This window comes from Saimiri boliviensis, chromosome 7, assembly GCF_048565385.1.
Source record: "Saimiri boliviensis isolate mSaiBol1 chromosome 7, mSaiBol1.pri, whole genome shotgun sequence".
NCBI lineage: Eukaryota > Metazoa > Chordata > Mammalia > Primates > Cebidae > Saimiri > Saimiri boliviensis.
The window spans coordinates 93498433-93518063 of NC_133455.1; the positions used below are offsets into that span (position 1 = coordinate 93498433).

Genomic DNA, 19631 nt, shown 5'->3' on the forward strand with positions numbered 1-19631 from the left:
CAGCCAACACTAGTCTTTTCTAAGTTTTTATTTTAAAAAATCACTAATGCTTTAAAATATTGTCAATATAATAGATCCCAGCTGCTGATTCCTTCATGTCAAATGATTAAGTAAATTTTGATTCCTACTTGTCTTTGACTGTAGTAGTTTTGCTTTAATTTTAAAAATTAAATTCAACAGGATCATGAGCATGCTTTTGACCAAATATTTTGCTGGTAAATCTTAAATTGACTGCAGTATAATTTAGAGTCTCAGAAAATTTTCTTTTAAATATTTGCCTTCCTTCATCCTGAGTGTTCTTGTTCTGATAGTGTATCTTGTGATTCTAAAATTTTTCTTCCTTTCTGGGTGAAGTGACAGAATTTTAAAGTCTTTTTTGAAAGATCTAGTGATATAAATAGTTTGGGGGAGCTTTGACCTACTTAGAATGGTTCTTTGTGCCAGAGAGCAAGTTTATTCCCAAGGTAATTGTGCTATGGAATTGCCCATGTGAATGCACTGAAACTTGCAACTTTTGCCAGATCTTTTATTATATAAACACAATGAAGCAGCTGGCAGCCAAAGAGAAACGAGGAACACTGCATTGTTCTTGTACTTCCTTGAATTAAGTAGTTTATTCATCTCAGTATTTTCTACAGATTCTTTGACAATAATACTGTGAACGAGGATTTATCAGCAACAGTTGATTGCATGTGTTTATTGTCAGTATGTTTGCTATGTTGAAACACCTTTATGCATTTTGTTCAGTAGGAAACTATACTTACACATAAAATTTTTTTATTTATATTTAGAGCTTTTTTAGATGTATGGCTCTATCATGAAGTATAGTAATACATTCCTTTTAGATAGTTTATTTTAAAATATCAGGATAATTCTATTTAAATGTATACATTTGGAACTATTTACACTTATTAATATTCTGTTTGTGTGATAGCAGAATATGCCATTTCTTCTCTCTCTTCATGGTTGAATCATTTGCAGTAGACCTTCCCTAATCAGTTCAGTATTTTAACATACAAAGGTATCTACCCAATAACTAGAAAATAGAGTCCCTTAAGATAATAAGCAGGATGTGTTATATGCAGTTTCTATGAAGACTCAAATCTGAGGATATGTGATTTTTGTTAAAATTAGACTTTTTGTGTTTTTATATACCTTTGGCCTCTAGGAGGCAGCATGGTCTAATCTAAGATTTCTGTATCCTGAATAAGGAAACTTAGTCCACCCTCGTTTTAAGAACTTCCATTTATGAAAATACTTGCTTCTGAATCATAGTTATGCTGTGAATGCATAAAATAACAGCGGATAGTCACAGAGTCCTAGACTAGATTTTGTGATCCTGTTATTATTTTTGTGAATACTTGAAAAGCAAAAGGAATTAGTGTGATTGCTGTAGCAGTAGCATAACAATAGAAAAAGTAATCATTTCAGTGGATGAGTACATTTTCAGTTTGGAAACCACTAGTCTCCATCCAGCCTTCTCAGCTGTTGTGTAAAATCCTGCAAGAGGGCTGGGCGCGGTGGCTCACGCCTGTAATCCCAGCACTTTGGGAGGCTGCAGTGGGCAGATCGTGATATCAGGAGATCGAGACAATCCTGGCCAACGTGGTAAAACCCCGTCTCTACTAAAATACAAAAAATTAGCTGGGTGTGGTGGCTCATGTCTGTAGTCCCTAATACTTGGGAGGCTGAGGCAGGGAGGGGAGTCTCTTGAACTTGGAAGGCGGAGATTGTAGTGAGTCCAGACCACTGCACTCCAGCCTGGTGACAGAGCGAGACTCCGTCTCAAAACAAAACAAAACAAAACAAAACAAAAAACCCTGCAGGCATCACTGTCATTAACAGCTGAGGATGTCTTTTTCTAGCTGATGTTTTTGCTTAAATAATGTGTTAAGTGTTTATTTAAATATAACTTGAATAAAGTATAGCTCTCCTATAGTTACTACTAAAAGCTATCTAAATTGCTTGAAATTCAGGAGATACATTGTGCCAGTTTTTTCACTGGGCTGAAGGTATCCTCCTACCTTGGCCTCCCAAAGTGCTGGGGTTACAGGCCTGAGCTAACGTATCTGGCCTGATTTTTAAAATTTCTAATATATATAATATGATTGAATTTTCCATTCATAAGGTATTTCCTAACACACTGAACTTAGCTGGTAAATCAATATTTTATCCCACTGGAACATGTTATGCAAAGAGCATCATTAATTTTAAGTGCTCCATCACCCATAACAATTATTGGAACTAGTGATTTGGTCCAGTAATCTTTTTACCAATGAGTCCCAGAGAGATTGAATGACTTTCTCAAGGTTACTTGACAAATTAATGATAGGGTCCAGGTTGTAGTCTATGACTTGTTTACATTCATTGTTCTAGATTTAACAGCAGTACTTCACAGGATCACTGAATTTGGAGGGAGTTTTTTTTGTTGAGGAAGCATTCACCATTCTTTAGGGATACAATCCTCATTTTTACAGAAGAGGAAACAGGCTCATAGAGTTTAAAGGATTTACCTAAAGTTTTCCTAAAGTTTCTTCACTAGTTAGAGAAGAATCCAGGTCTTTTCATTGGAATTATCCTTTCCTTATGTAACTGGCTACTGGTAGAAGGAAAATTATAGCAGGAGTGATGACACCTTCAGAAATCTCTTGAGTCAACAACTTATTAGAATTAATGATTTTCAAGTATTTAGGCAGCAGGAAGAGTTGGGCCAGCAAAGATTATTATTTTGGTTAGTAAATTGTGTTTATTTGGGATGTTTGACACTTTTTTTTTTTTTTTCTTGAGACAGAGTCTGTCACTGTTGCCCAGACTGGAGTGCATTGGTACAATCTCTGCTCACTGTAACCTCCACGTTTCAGGTTCAAGTGATCCTATGCCTCAGCCTCCCGACTAGCTGAGGTTACAGGTGTGTGCCACCATGCCTGGCTAATTTTTGTACTTTTAGTAGAGATGGGGTCTTCCCGTGTTGACTAGGCTGGTCTCTAACTCCTGGCTTCTAGCAATCCACTGCCTTGGCCTCCCAAAGTGCTGGGATTACAGGCATGAGCTACTATACCTGGCCAGACACTGCTATTTATAAGGATCATAAAATGTAAATTTAAGGCACTTAAAGATGTTTCTGCATTTGGATTTATCTCCTTCAAAAATAAAGATTTGATTCTCTTCTGCTACTCCTGAAATAAAAATACAAAAAAAAATAAAAACTTAAAAAATATTTGAGAAAGAAATGTATTTAAATATCTAAAAGTTTTTATTTTATTTGTATTTTTATAGATTTTTTTTTAAACTTTTTTATTTTGAGACAGGGCCTTACTCTGTTGTCCAGTCTAGAGTGCATGGCATGATGACAGCTCACTGCAGCCTCCATTTCCTGGGTTCAAGCAATCCTCTGGCCTCAGCCTCTTCAGTATCTGGGACTACAGGCACATGGCACCATAGCTGCCTATATTTTGTTTTTGCAGAGATGTGGTCTCATGTTGCCCGGACTGATTTCTCACTGTTAGGCTCAAGTGATCCTCCCACCTAAGCCGTCCAAAGTGTTGGGATTACAGGCGTGAGCCACCATGCTTAGCCTACTTGCTGATTATGGTTTTGGGAGACTTGGCCTTTATAGGCACAAGTAAAATCAGAATTATCACAGAGATTCTTTGAAGTCTGAATTTGTATCCGCTGTTACTATGTACGAACTTTGCCTTATATTTTATCATGCCTTGAGATGTTAACTAGTATTATGAAGCCAATAATTAAAACTACTTTTCATTTTATCTTTGCATCATCTTATTAAAAGTCCTGTTTTTGGCCAGGCATCGTGGCTCACGCCTGTAATTTCAGGAATTTGAGAAGCCAAAGTGGGAGGTTTGCTTGAGCCCAGGAGTTCGAGACCAGCCTGGTGAGACCTTGGTTCTACTAACAAAAATAAAATAATTAGCCACTCATGGTGGTACACGCCTGTAGTCCCAGTGACTTGGGAGGCTAAGGCTTGAGTCTGGGAGATACAAAGCTGCAGTTAGCTATGATGGTGCTTACTGTACTGCAGCCTGGGCGACACAGTGAGATCCTGTCTCAAAACCCCCAAAAAACCATGACACCTATTTTTGGGTATTTTATAATCTAATAGTAGGGTAGTACACGTGCAGAATTTATAAGTGAATATATCCTGGAGTGGAGGGTCAAAAAGTCGTAATGGATTGCATGATTAAAAAACTTGAGACAACTTAGAGAAAGATGCTGGAAAACGAAGGCAAAGACAGACTGGTCATTTGAGGATCTGTTTAGATTGTAGTAGGTACCAGTGATTATATGATTTCCTTTGCATATGTGACATGATGTTGACGATAATCTTCTGAAATAAATACTGATTTTTTTTTTTTTTTTTTTTTTTTTGAGACAGAGTCTCACTCTGTTGCCAGGCTGGAGTGCAGTGGCGTGATCTCAGCTTACTGCAACCTCCGTCCCCTGAGTTCAAGCGATTCTCCTGCCTCAGCCTTCGGAGTAGCTGGGACTACAGGTGCCCGTCACCACACCTGGCTAATTTTTGTATTTTGTTTTATTTTATTTTATTTTATTTTTTAGTAGAGACGAGGTTTCACCATGTTGGCCAGGATGGTCTTTAACTCCTGACCTCATGTGATCTGCCCACTTCGGCCTCCCAAAGTGCTGGGATTATAGGTGTGAGCCACCATGCCTGGCCAAATATTGACATTTTATAATCAGCAAGACTGAGGCTCAGATAAATATAATAACCTGCCCATGAGCACAATCACTGTATTGCAGACTCTTTATTTCACCCTTGTCTCCTACCTAAGCTCTTTCTACATACTGTTTCTATTGAATTAGCTGGGCATTTGAATATGCCATTAGCTGAGATAAAGAATACAAGTAACTGATACTCTCCAGATTGCTAGTTGAATTTTTATAAGGATGTATTTATACTAACCCTACTTGAGACATCTAATACATATATGATGTGTGTTAGTTGTACCTGTGGTCCATAACTTATTCATCATGTTGAAAGTCAATATTGATTCTTTTAAGTTTGTGTTTTATAACAAAATATTCAGTTATGACAAAATATTTTTCCTTTAGGAAAACATCACATTTTGAATTAAGATGATGTACAAAAATCATAATAATTATTTAAGCAATTAAAACTGTTATAAATACAAAGTTTTCTGATTTTTCTTCTTTACCCTTTTCAGATGAGGGTTTTCATGGTCCTATGTGATTCATGATATCACCAAGCCCTAGTAACGAAGTGTTGAAACAATTTCTTCAGTCTTAGGAGCTCACACATTAAAGAAAAATGCTGTAATGCTTCAGAGCCTTTTACCTGAAGAGATTAGTAGTAACATTTCCATTTATTCATCTGTTTTTCTACTTATTTTGACATGTTTTTGCAAGATAGTTTATTTAATGTGAATTTAGCAGAAGTTGAATTTGAATCCACGCATTTGCACAGGGTACTGAACGCTCCTATAAAGCAAACAGAAGAAGGCTTCCAGGGGGAGTTTCAAGAATGTTGTGCATTTTTAAAATAGAAGTCTCTGCTGTGCTCTGTTCCCACAGTTTATGCCCTTTGCCTTGTGACTGTTATCTTTTCTTTTCATCTTTGTAACAGTTTTTTTTGAGATGGAGTCTTGGCTCTGTCACCCAGGCTGGAGTACAGTGATGAGATCTCAGCTTACTGCTACCTCCACCTCCCAGGTTCAAGCAGTTCTCCTGCCTCAGCCTCCCGAGCAGCTGGAATTACAGGCATCGCCATCACACCTGGTAATTTTTGTATTTTGAGTAGACATGGGGTTTCACCATCTTGGCCAGGCTGGTGTTGAACTCTTGATCTTGTGATCCACCCCGCTTAGCCTCACAAAGTGCTGGGATTATAGGCGTCAGCCAACTTGATTTTTTTTTTTTTTCTTTTTTAACATCTCCTTGAAATTGTTTTAAGCTACATTGATTTTAACTGTGACATTTTTTTTTTTTTTTTTTTTTTTTGAGATGGAGTTTTGCTCTTGTTGCCCAGGCTGGAGTACGGTGGTGTGATCTCGGCTCACCACAACCTCTGCCTCCCGGGTTTTAAACAATTAGTAGAATCAGCCTCCTGAATAGCTGGGATTACAGGCATGTACCACCATGCCTGGATAATTTTTGTATTTTTAGAAGAGAAGGGATTTCTCCATGTTGGTCAGGCTGGTCTCAAACTCCTGACCTCAAATAATCCGCCCCCCTCTTGGCTTCCCAAAGTGCTGGGATTACAGGCCTCAGCCACCACGCCTGGCCAACTGTGACCTTTTAACTTATGGATTTAGTTTGGTTTCTGCATCTGGCAAGTAAACACTGCATATCTGTGACTGGAAAGTTGGTGGCAAGGTTACCTTTCCATTCTTGATGTTGTAGCCTGAAGTGCCTTCACAGCTTGTTCTGCGGTTTGCCTTTTTTTGGTGGATATCAGATACAATGATGCATGCAAAACTTTTTTTTTTTTTTTTTTTTTTTTTTTGAGACGGAGTTTCACTCTTGTTACCCAGGCTGGAGTGCAATGGCGCGATCTCGGCTCACCGCAACCTCCGCCTCCCCGCAACCTCTGCCTCCTGGGTTCAGGCAATTCTCCTGCCTCAGCCTCCTGAGTAGCTTGGATTACAGGCATATGCCACCATGCCCAGCTACTTTTTTTTGTATTTTTAGTAGAGACGGGGTTTCACCATGTTGACCAGGATGGTCTCTATCTCTTGACCTTGTGATCCACCTTCCACGGCCTCCCAAAGTGCTGGGATTACAGGCTAGAGCCACCGCGCCCGGCCTTTTTTTTTTTTTTTTTTTTTTTAACCCGGAGTCTCTCTCTGTTACCAAGGCTGGAGTGCAGTAGTGCAATCTTTGCTCACTGCTGGTCTTGAACTACTGACCTCCAGTGATCCACCTGCCTCACACTCCTAAAGGGCTGGGATTACAGACGTGAGCCACCCTGCCTAGCCTCTGCATGCAAAACTTTTAACCCAATGTTCAGTGCAGAGGTAAGTGCTCAATAATTAATTACTATTATTCCATTATCTCCTATATTTGACTAGCTCCCTTTTCTGGTTCAAGGCAATTAGCTTGTATTATTATTCATTCATGTATTCTCTCCATTGTTCACTTATCTTTTACGTCATTGCCATTTAGACCCTGCATTTGTTTTTACTTCTTTTTTATCTGTGAGGAAGCCACTATATACTTTTATTTAAAACTAAGGTTAAATTTTGTCCAAATAGAATTGCAAATATTTCTAAAAATAGACAAAAGACTGGAGGCAATTTATATGTGCAAAAACACTTGGGACCCTACTCTACTGCTGCCTTGACCCTGACTATTGCAAGAAAGTAGAAGCAGGGTGACAATAGAGGGAATGCAAGCAACTCTAGCCAGATGCAGGGCTCGGCTGTTTAGTATACATTATGGAATGTGTTATCCCCATTTTACGTTGGAGGAAACTGGGCTTCAGAGAATTTAAGTAACAGGCTCTCCAAGGTTGTACCACTAGTAACTGGCAATACAGGGATTCCAAGCATGATTTCTGAGTCTGGCACTGTTTCTCACATAGTAGGTACTTTAGAACAGTGACTTTCAAATGTTTTAACCACAGCCCAGTATAACATTGTGTGTATGTGTGTGAATGTGCTTAGATGTGTGTTTGAAATAAAACTTTTTCATGTGCTTATACACTCTTGATTTTTTTTTAATCGGAACCACAAATGGGATGAGATCATAGTTTGTAAAACCTCATGCCTTAGAAAAAAAGATAAAAAGAAGACATTTTCTGTTTAGATTTATTATTCTGTCTTAACTGAAGACCTTCCATGTTGGCAATATCCAAGGGCCAGATTCAAAAAGGTTATATACCTCTTGAAATATATAAGGTTGGATAGTTAGACCTTGGTGCTTAAAATAGTGCTTTCAGGGCAGTGAAATTTTCATCAGCTCACTCCACATTTACTTGTCCCTTTGCTGTAATATAAAAGCAATGAGAACAGAAGGAAAATGCACTGTAAGTGCTGTACAGCATGGCAAATATTCTTGCTAAGACTTGCACTCACCCTGTGTTTCTTTTGCAGGGAGATTTTAACCTAATTTCTTGCAATTTTTAGATCCGTAGGCTTGTGTTAACTCATATCACTTAGAAAATACACTTGAGACAGCTTTAGAAATTCAAGTGAGAGCTCTTGAATGAAAACTGCTGCCTCCGATGCTGACTGAACTGGGTAACCGTGTTGAACATGTGCCTCTTGTTCCTAACGTGGTGTGTATGATCTCACTTGCCTCCTCAGAGGCAGCTCTGAGACAAGATGGAATTTTCTTCTTTATTCAAAACAGCAACCATTGCTGAAAAACAAGCAAACAAAACCCAAGAGCTGAGATAGCTTGTTCTAAGTCATATATGACTAGTAGAAAAGAGTAAGACTTCAACCCAGGTGTGGATTTCATACTGAAGATCTTAAAACAATAACCCCTTCACTGTGTAATTAAGAATGTCAAGAGTCACCTTTGTTGTAGATTAAAATACCAACTTTTGGGGCAACAGATTAGATTAGAGTATAATGCAAGAAAGTATCATTCAGTTTTCATTGTTTAAAGGTTAATAAACAATGAAAGGTAAACAGCATATTCTTCTTGACTTTGAGCTTCAGATGTCTAAAATGCCTTCATTTGGAGGAACATTGATACACTCCCCACAAATATTTTTTCTCTGTGCAGTAAAACTAGAAGCCTGGGTCAGTGTCCCTGTTTTATAATGTGTCTTCACTGTTTTTGTTGGCAGCACTGAGGTCTGAAAAGTTGTGTGAGAACTGAAATGAGAACTCAGGCTTTCTGACCACTCCCCACTTCTTTGCAGAAACATTAGTTCACATGGGCAGAAAATGAAATGTCATGGTTAAAGACGAGATAAAAAATGATAGAGGAAGAGGGCCACATTATTTATTTGCTACTTGGATTTAGAATGTAAATCCAAGAATGTAGCCTTGTGAAGACTGTGTTCTATAAAGTGATCCCATGAAGGAAGAATTCAGTAAAGTTCTGTACTTAGAACACACTGATTTCACGAAGCCACTAAGTAGCCAACTCAGTAGGTAGAAATATTCTTTAAAATTCTGATTTCCTTTAGGCCCTAAGTTTCTTTCAATTTTTGATAAGCACTTACTTGCATATATTGTAGTGAAGCATGTTATATATGTACATACTGGATTAGTCATGTTGTGTAAGTGTTTTTGGCCCTAGCCCCCTGAAGTTTGATTCTACAAGGGATTAAAGAAAAAGAACAAATGTGCATAGGATATTTATACTATATACTCATTGAAAGGCTGATTGAATAATAATGGAAAAATAAGAATGGATACAATTTACTGAGAGCTTCTATGTACCAGGTGGTATTCAAGGTGTTTTATCTCAAAAAAATCTTGTCTGAAGATAGATGCTATTATTATTCCATATTTTTACAGATGAGGAAACCAAAGCACAAAGAATATAAGTTAATATTAAGGGTCATAGTTTCATAAATGATAGAGCAAGTGTAATGTGACTTGACATCCTGTGCTTTTTTTTTTTTTTTTTTTTTCTGAGATACAGTCTTGCTCTGTCGCCCAGGCTGGAGAGCAGTGGCATGATCTTGGCTCACTGAAACCTCTGCCTCCCTCGTTTAAGCAATTCTCTGCCTTGCCTCAGCCTCCCGAGTAGCTGGATTTACAGGCGCACACCACCATGCCTGGCTAATTTTTGTATTTTTAGTAGAGATGGGGTTTTACCATCTTGGCCAGGCTGATCTTGAACTCCTGACCTTTTGATCCACTGCTTTGGCCTCCCAAAGTGCCGGGATTACAGGTGTGAACCACTGCGCTCAGACCCATTCTGTGCTTTTAGTAACTATGTTATGCTGATCCCTGTCTAATAGACGTTAAGCTAAGAGTTACTAGAAAACAGGTCCTATTCATAATTTTGTCAGTAAAGTTCAAGCTTGTACAAGTCATTTAATCTCTTTTTTGTTTTGTCATCCTAAATTATGAATAATATCTGTTCTACCTGCAACTCTAATTTGTGATTAAATTGTTATTTAATAGGGATTAAAGCCAGAGAAGAGTAGTGACTGTAGGCTAGGTTACATTATGGAAATTAGAGGAACAGAGGAGTAAAAACAATAGAATGTGTTAAAAAGTGCAGTTGACTTTTGAACAACTTGGGGGTTAAGGGCAGTCAGTGATCCCTCTTCAGCTGAAAATTTACGTATGATTTTTTAGCCTACTGTTGATCAGAAGCCTTACTGATAACATGAACAGTTGACTAATACACATTTTGTATGTTATAGGTATTATATATTGTTTTCTTCCTTTTCTTAAGAAATTGCCATAACCGCCCCCCACTGACCCTTAGCAGCCACCAACCTCATCAGTCAGCAGCTATTAACATCAAACATTCTCCACTAGCAGAAGATTATGACTTACCAAAGGCTTAGATGATCATTAGTATTTTTTTAGCAACAAAGTGTTTGTGTGTGTGTGTGTGTGTGTGTGTGTGTGTGTGTGTGTCTGTATGTCTGTGTGTGTACTTGTGTGTGTGTTTGTCTTTTGAGACAGGATCTTGCTGTATCACCCAAACTGTAGTGCAGTGATGCAGTCACTGGTCACTGCAGTGTTGGCCTCCTGGTCTCAAGTGATCCTTCTGCCTCAGCCTTCCAAGTAGCTGGAGCCACAGTCATACACCACCGTGCCTAGCTACTTTTAAATTTTTTGTAGAGATGGTGTCTTGCTATGTTGCTTAGGCTGGTTTTGAACTCTTGGCCTCAAGCGATTCTCCCACCTTGACCTCCCAAAGTGTTAGGATTTCAGGCATGAGCCACTGTGTCCAGCCTAAAGTATGTTTTAATTAAGGATGTCCATTGTTTATTAAAACATAATGGTAGGGCATATGTGACAAACTGCAGTATATTGTAAACATAATTTTAACTTTTTTTTTTTTTTTTGAGACGGAGTTTCACCCTTGTTACCCAGGCTGGAGTGCAATGGCGCGATCTCGGCTCACCGCAACCTCCGCCTCCTGGGGTCAGGCAATTCTCCTGCCTCAGCCTCCTGAGTAGCTGGGATTACAGGCACACGCCACCATGCCCAGCTAATTTTTTGCACTTTTTAGTAGAGACGGGGTTTCACCATGTTGACCAGGATGGTCTCGATCTCTCGACCTCGTGATCCACCCGCCTCGGCCTCCCAAAGTGCTGGGATTACAGGCTTGAGCCACCGCGCCCGGCAATTTTAACTTTTATATGTACTAGGAAATAAAAAAAAAGTTTACAACTAGCTTTGAGTTATTCACTTTGTTGTGGTGGTCTAGAACTGAACCTGCAACATCTGCCTGTATCTGTACATATGAAGAAATGTATTATAAGGAGTTGACTCATAAGATTATGGAGGCTGACAAGTCCAAATCTGCAGTGGGGTTGGCGGCCTCAAGACCCAGGTGGTGCAGAACAAATCCAAAGGCCATTTGCTGGAGAATTCGCTCTTATTTGGGAGGCTGGTCTCTGTTCTTTTCAGGCCTATAACTGATCGGATGAGGCCCACTCACATTATGGAGGGCAGTCTGCTTTGCTCAAAACTTACTGATTTAATATTATCCAAAATACCTTCCAATTTGCAATTATTATAAAATAAGCAATCACGGCCGAGCACAGTGACTCATGACTGTAATCCTAGCACTTCGGGAGGCTGAGGTGGGTGGATCGCTTGAGGCCAGGACGTCAAAACTAGCCTGGCTGATATAGCATAACCCTGTCTCTACAAAAATATAAAAATCAGCCAGGCGTGGTGGTGTAGATGGTAATCCTAGCTACTCAGTAGGCTGAAACAGGAAAATTGCTTGAACCTGGGAGTGGAACGTTGCTGTGAGCTGAGATGGCACCACTGCGCTCCAGCCTGGGCTACAGAGCCAGATTCTGTCTCAAAACAATTAGCAATCACAGCCCCTGTGGAATGTGGTACAGGCAAGGCCTTTTTAGAGGACATCAGCCCTCTCCACCCTACAACCAGAGCTTCTCTCTAAGCCCAGCATTTTAGCTACATTTTTATTGCAGATATATTTTATTAGGTAGAAATATATTTTATTTGGTAGAAATCCTAAAACCTGTTTGAACCAAATAAACATAGGTAGGAAAGCATTTTATTGCGAAACAGTTAACAAATGTAAGGAATTTTGGGGAGTGGTGAATTAAGAGGGTGTGGGTAGAGTTTATTACAATTGTGTGGATTGTCACCTGTCATGAGGATTACAGTTTGGCAAAAGAAAGATAAACTCTTTTTCTCATTTTGAGCCTGGAATGTATGTTACTATCCATGGTGCAATAGGGGCCTTACTAGATAGATCTGCAGGAAATTTCTGTCTTCATTCTAAGGGAGAGTGGCTTGTGGGAATTTAGGACCCCTGGCTCTACTACCCAGCCATTGGAGAAGTATCACCTCTTTTGGATGTTGCCGACTCTTCAAGGGAATTCCTTGTGGTGGTATATAACTTGTTGGTTGAAGAATGAGTAAATAAAACATATAATTAAAGTCTATATAGCAGCTACTGTTTAACCATATTATCTTGTGAACCTTGGAAGGAGCTAGTAAAGCGGAAGGCATAGTTATATTTTGCTCAGCAACCAAAATTTAAGTCTTGTAGTCAGTGTAGGACAGTGTTTTGTACATAGGTGCTTCATAGAAATATTTGATTTAAGGCCGGATGCGGTGGCTCATGCCTGTAATCCCAGCACTTTGGGAGGCCGAGGCGGGTGGATCATGAGGTCAAGAGATCGAGACCATCCTGGTCAACATGGTGAAACCCCGTCTCTACTAAAAATACAAAAAATTAGCTGGGCATGGTGGCGCATGCCTGTAATCCCAGCTACTCAGGAGGCTGAGGCAGGAGAATTGCCTGAACCCAGGAGCTGGAGGTTGCGGTGAGCCAAGATCGCACCATTGCACTCAAGCCTGGGTAACAAGAGCGAAAGCTCCGTCTCCAAAAAAAAAAAAGAAATATTTGATTTAAAACCAATCTTGTTCTGTTTTTGTAATTGTTTTCTTTTTTCTCTCCCATTGGTCTTTAATTTTAATTTTTGGCTGGGCCTGGTAGCTCACGCCTGTAATCTCAGCACTTTGGGAGGCTGTGGCAGGCAGATCACCTGAGGTCAGGAGTTCAACACCAGTCTGGCCAACATGGTGAAACCGATCTCTACTAAAAATACAAAAACAAGTTGGGCATGGTGGTGGGCACCTGTAATCCCAGCTACTTGGGGGGCTGAGGCAGAAGAATTGCTTCAACATGGGAGATGGAGGTTGCAATGAGCTGAGATCATGCCAATGCACTACAGGCTGGGCAACAGAGTGATATTCCTCTCAAAAAAAATTTTTAATTTTTAGTTATTTTTTTTCTGAGTTGGAGCCTTGCCCTGTCACCCAGGCTGGAGTGTAGTAGCACCATCTTGGCTCGCTGTAACCTCAAATTCTTGGACTCAAGCAATCCTCCCACCTCAGCGTCCCAAGTAGCTGGGATTACATGGTCCCACCATGCCCAGCCAATGCTTACCTCTAATTTTATCCTCAATCATTGTCTACTGTATGATGAATGCTGTATTTTTTTTTTTTTTTTAAGAAAAAGTAATCGAATATAGATATGTACCTTGAGGAACTTTTAACAGATTAATTTATCCTATTATTAGAGTGGAAATAAGTACTTAATACAAAGTACTATCTAACACCTTTTTAAATAGAATACTGGCTGGCTGGGCATGGTGGTTCATGTATGTAATCCTACCACTTTGGGAGGCTTGCCTGAGCCTAGCCATGGCGATCAACATCTCTTAAAATAATTAGCTGGGCGTGGCCTGTAGTCTTAGCTACTCCTGAGGCTGCTTGCTTGAGCCCAGGAGTTGGAGGCTGCAGTGACCTGTGATTATGCCATTGCACTCTGCCTGTCTGGCAGAGTGAGACCCTGTCTCAAAATAAAAATGAAGTTGGATACTTTTTTATAGCTTAGATTTTTTTTTTTTTAAATCCTAGAGAGGAAACCTTTCTATAGTGTGATTTGCAAAAGAGGTGTTTTTCTTTCTCAGTGATCTCTTACAGCAAATGTTCATTAATTAAAAATAGCTGACCAATACAGGAAACAGCTCATGTAGCAGCTTATGATACTGGTCTAAAAACAGACTTGAGCTCTTGAGTGCTAGAGTAGCATGAGTATTGAAAACATCGTGAATAAATTCAGGTAAAAGTATGCTATGTTCTAAGAAGGGTCCATGTGCCTTTGCCTTAATATTTTTCTGATTATAAAAGTCAAGTGCTTACTGTTAAAAAGATGTTACAGGGCTGGGTGCAGTGGCTCATGCGTGTAAACCCAGCACTTTGGGAGGCTGAGGCAGGCAGATGGCTTGAGTCCAGGAGGTTGAGGCTGCAGTGAGCTGTGATTGTGCCATTGCACTGCAGCCTGAGCAATGAAATTAAGACCCTGTCTCAAAGGAAAAAAAGGATATTGTAACCATATATTTTGTAGAAAGCGAATTTCTCACCCAAGTTACAGCATTTATTTATTCTGGTGTTTTCTTTCTTTCTTTTTTTTTTTTTTTTGAGACAGAGTCTTGGTCTGTCACCCAGGCTGGAGTGCAATGGCATGATCTCGGCTTACTGCAAGCTCTGCCTCCTGGGTTCACGTGATTCTCCTGCCTCAGCCTCCTGAGTAGCTGGGATTACAGGTACCCACCACCATGCCCAGCTAATTTATATATTTTTAGTAGAGACAGGTTTCACATGTTGGCCAGGCTGTTCTCAAACTCCTGACCTCAGATGATCTGACCACCTCAGCCTCCCAAAGTGCCTGGATTATAGGTGTGAGCTACCACGCCTGGCCTATTCTGGTGGTTTCTATCAGATTTTTAAAATACATATATAAGCAGTATATATTTTTTCTTTAAATGGAATTATACTGTTTTTTCAACTTTTTTAAAATTTATATATATTAGAAAGTTTTCACAGAAATCTTTTAAAATTCCCTAATTTGCCATCTTTTAGTTTTAATTTAATTTAATTTATTTAATTTTTGAGATGGAGTCTTGCTGTGTCACCCAGGCTGGAATGCAGAGGTGCAATCTTGGTTCACTGCAACCTCCGCCTCCTGTGTTCAAGCAATTCTTTTACCTGAGCCTCCCGAGTAGCTCGGACTACAGGCTTGCACCACCACACCCTGCTAATTTTTTTTATACTTTTACTAGAGATGGGTTTCACCATGTTAGCCAGGCTGGTCTCGAACTCCTGACCTCAGGCAGTCCGCCCGCCTCATCCTTCCAAAGTGCTGGGATTACAGGTGTGAGCCACCATGCCTGACTATTTGCTGTCTTTTTAAAGACAGCATAGTATTTCATTCTATACCTAGACTACAATTGGTTTAAACCAATTTTCTGTTAATAGACTTGTGGGTTGATAATATTTTATTTAAAAACTTTTCTTGAAAGTCACCATTTTTAGAGCAGATACATACTTGTCATTGAACAAATAAGTAATAATTTAATAGTGTAATATATTCACATTTTACTACATGTCTGGAAGTTTTCTAAGAATTACCCTATGTGAATTAGAATAATTCTACAACGTTTTAAGGAAGTTACTATACCTCTTCTAGAGTTGCAGAAAACCTCCAAGTTCCCTAATCCAAATCCTTTGGATTAGGGCTCCCTAATCCAAAGTAGCAGGCGGAAGGAAGCAGCTGCCTAAGTACAAAAAAGCAGAGCTTACAAGTTTTGCTGGAGGTATTGATGCTAAAGTATTTGCTGGTGGCCATGACAGGTTTCAGAACTGCTTTCTTTTTCTGTTTTTTTTTTTTTTTTTTTGAGACAAAGTCTCACTCTGTCACCCAGGCTGGAGTGCAATGGCACAATCTTGGCTAACTGCAACCTTTGCCTCCTGGGTTCAAGCTATTCTCCTGCTTCAGCCTTCCTAGTAGCTGTGACTACAGGTGTACACCATCACACCCAGGTAATTTTTCTATTTTTGGTAGAGACACGGTTTTACCATGTCGGCCAGGATGATCTAGAACTACTGACCTCAGGTAATCCGCTCTCCTCGGCCTCCCAAAGTGCTGGGATTATAGGCATGAGCCACCACACAGCCTGCTTCCAAGGTTTCCTTGGCTCTTCCCACCAATTGTTTGGTGTCTGTGTAGTCCTTGCTGACTTCCACATTCTCATGTGAATTTACTTGATACACAGGGCCTTGCCTTCTATTGGTCTGTATTCCCTGTCTGCCATCAAGAGATTTCAGCTAATGTTGATATGTCCCATCGTTGGCGATTCTTCCCTGATGACGCTTGTTCTGCTTGTTGTTTTCTGTTGAAAATGGAAACTATAAATATTTGTTATTAGTTGCCTAGACCTGTGATGGTTAATTTTAGATGTTTCTCTCTCTGTTTTTCCCATTCTTCTCCTGTCCGTGGACATCAGAACCTGGGCTCTTTGGCCTTTGGACTGATTAGGGGCCTGCCAACCTTTCCCCTAACCCCCATACCAAGTTCTCAGGTCTATGGCCTCAGACTGAGAATTATATCATTGCCTTCCTTGGTTCTGAGGCTTGTCGGCTTTTGCTGAGCCAGGCACTGGCATCCCTGGGCCTCCAGCTTGCAGATGATCAGTTATGGAACTTCTGAGCCTCCATAATCACATGAGCCAATTTCCCTCATGAATCCCCTCTCATCCATCCATCCATCTCTCTCTCTTTCTATCTGATCTATATCCTGTTCTTTATTTCCCTCTGGAGAACTCTGACTAATATGGACTCTAGAAAAGTCTCCTGAAACTTAGAAGGTATCTTTCCTTTGTTTAAATGTTGTTGAATTGATCATAGATATAATGCGTTAGCCTTTTCAGAAAAAAGAAAAGGTTTATTCCACATTACATCTCCTCAGATGCCTATCCAAAGGTGATCTCTGTTTTGGCTGTTTATTGCAGTGTAATAAACCACTCTAAAGCTTAGTAGCTTCAACTAGTGATTTATTACATCTCATGATTCAGTGGGCTGACCAAGCTGTTCTTCTGGTTCACGTGGTATTGGCTAGCTGCTAGAATGGCTGTTCCTCTGAGACTTGGATGGGTGCTCAGCTGCGACCCAGTGGCTGCTTGGGTCACTTATGGAGTGGTATCTGGATTCCAACAGGGAGGCAGTGGATGCTGCCCACACAGTTAAGGACTAGGCCCAGAACCAGCACAGCATCATTTCTGCCTGTGTTAGTGGTCAAGGCAGTAATAGGCCCAGCCCATATCAGTGTGGGAAGTGACTTAACAAAGATGAAAACACCTAGAAGTGTGGTTCACTGGGGATGATCACCAAAATAACCACTGACCAGAGTGTGCTCTCTAGCCCTTCACACATGCACAATAGAGCAGCCCACGCAAGTCTCACTTACTCCATTGCTACATCAGCTTGACAGGTCCAGGATTTCATCCTGTAAATCAGGTCCAGGTGCAGGTGAGGCTCCTTGGGTGCATCCCATCTCAAACTGAAGACCTATGAACTAAAGGGACACGTTATTTTCCCTTCTTCCCTACTTTCCACGCCAACATATAATGTAAGGCAGGGACAGGAAAATTGCATCAGATATTCCTCTTCAAAAAGAATTAGCGGTAGTGGAGAAATCAGAGCCCTGACACACTGCTGGTAGAAATGTAAAATGGTGCAGTTGCTTTGGAAAACAGTCTGGGTAGTTCTTCAAAAGTAGCTCTCTATGTTTAGTTCTAAACATAGAGTTGCCTTATGACTGTATCTAGGTATATACTCAAAAGCAATGAAACCGTAGTTCCACAGAAAAACTTGTACATGAACGTTTATAGTTGCAATATAATAGGCAAAATGTAGAAACAACCCAAATGTCCAACTGTTGAATGGATAAAAGCGATATGCTTGTATAATGGAATTGTACTCCTACCTACAACATGGGTGAATCTTAAAAATGTACTAAGTGAAATAATCCAGTTGCAGAAGACCACATATTGCATGCTTCCATTTATATGAAATGTCCCAAACAGCCAAATCTATTGACAAAAAGATTAGTGTTGCTTAGGCTGGGAGGGCTGGAATGGGGGAAGGTAGCAGCTAAAGGGTATAAAGTTCTTTTTGGGATGGAAGCGGTGGCTCATGCCTGTAATCCAGGTACTTTTGGGAGGCCACAGTGGGTGCACTGCTTGAATCCAGGAGTTTAAGAATAGGCTCAGGCCGGGCGCGGTGGCTCACGCCTGTAATCCCAGCACTTTGGGATGCCGAGGCGGGTGGATCACGAGGTCGAGAGATCGAGACCATCCTGGTCAACACGGTGAAACCCCGTCTCTACTAAAAATACAAAAAACTAGCTGGGCGTGGTGGCACGTGCCTGTAATCCCAGCTACTCAGGAGGCTGAGGCAGGAGAATTGCCTGAGCCCAGGAGGCGGAGGTTGCGGTGAGCCGAGATCGCGCCATTGCACTCCAGCCTGGGTAACAAGAGCGAAACTCCGTCTCAAAAAAAAAAAAAAAAAAGAATAGGCTCGACCACATGGCAAAACCCCATTTCTACAAAAAATACAAAAATTTTCTGGGTGTCGTTGTGCGTGCCTGTAGTCCCAGCTACTTGGGACTGAGGCAGGAGGATCACTTGAGCCCAGGAGGTTGAGGCTGCAGCGAGCCATGGCTGTATCACTGTACTCTAGTCTGGATGACAAAGCCAGACCCTATTTAAAAAAAAAAAACAAAACAAAACTTTTTGGTATGATTAAAAGGTCTAAAATTGATGGTGGTTGTATATATCTGTGAATGTAGTAAAAACCTTGGCATTGTAAACTGTCATTTAAACAGAAAAAAAGCAGCAGATGTGACTGGGAGGCACATGGCCATCTCTGGTGCATAGCAGCTCTGACATCTGGCTCAATATATATCCTTGTTGAGGAACCAGTTCACTGCCTGGGTGCATCTCTTTGGCTCTCATCTCCATCCCCTGGGCTCTTGGTTGTGTTCTGATTCTTACTTTTCCATGAGAAATGGCCCATGTTTTGGGGTTCTTTCTGTCCAGTAAGGGTGCTAATATTTTTCATTTTTAACTGACTCTATTAGTCCAAGCTGATGGTACTCCCACTGGTGTATTTCTCTGAAAAGCCTTTTGGGTTTTACCATAGATCTCTAAGGGGTTTACAACATTAGATAAAAAATGCTCCCACAAATCTTTTTAAGATAGGGCTTCCTATACCTTAGACTGCCTTTATATCAGACTGTGGTGTGAAAATACCTTTTATTGTCAAAAGCTCTACTGTCTGGTTTAGTTGGTACTCAAAACACTCAAGATTCTTTAAAGCCTTTTGTTCTAGCTATGTGATTCCAAAAGCATAGGTGTCTGTACCAGCAGCAGTTGTATCACCTGGGAACTTAGAGTTGAAGTCTCCGTCCCAGACTTGCTGGTTGAAAAACTGTGATGATCCAGCCCAGCAATCTAGGTTTTAATAAGATCTCCAGCTGAGCCTGATGTATACAAAGTTTTAGAACCACTGGACTAACTGAAAATCCATGAGCCACCACCTAAAATCTTCATGGGGTCTCAAAAAAGAGTCTTACCACCAGATCCTAGAGGCTCCACT

General features: G+C 40.4%; 1 protein-coding gene across 3 annotated transcripts in view; it reads left to right on the plus strand.

Annotated features, from left to right (window-relative positions):
- Positions 1-19631, plus strand: part of FGD4 (FYVE, RhoGEF and PH domain containing 4) — a 252879-nt gene that overhangs the window by 43089 nt on the left and 190159 nt on the right. The window contains exon 1 of one of the 3 annotated variants that reach the window (XM_074403051.1): positions 5645-5772. The exons of the other annotated variants lie outside the window; for them this stretch is intronic. The gene's annotated coding sequence lies outside the window, so the exon portion shown is untranslated. Of the gene's footprint in view, positions 1-5644; positions 5773-19631 lie in introns of those variants that run through there. 3 annotated transcript variants of the gene reach the window in all.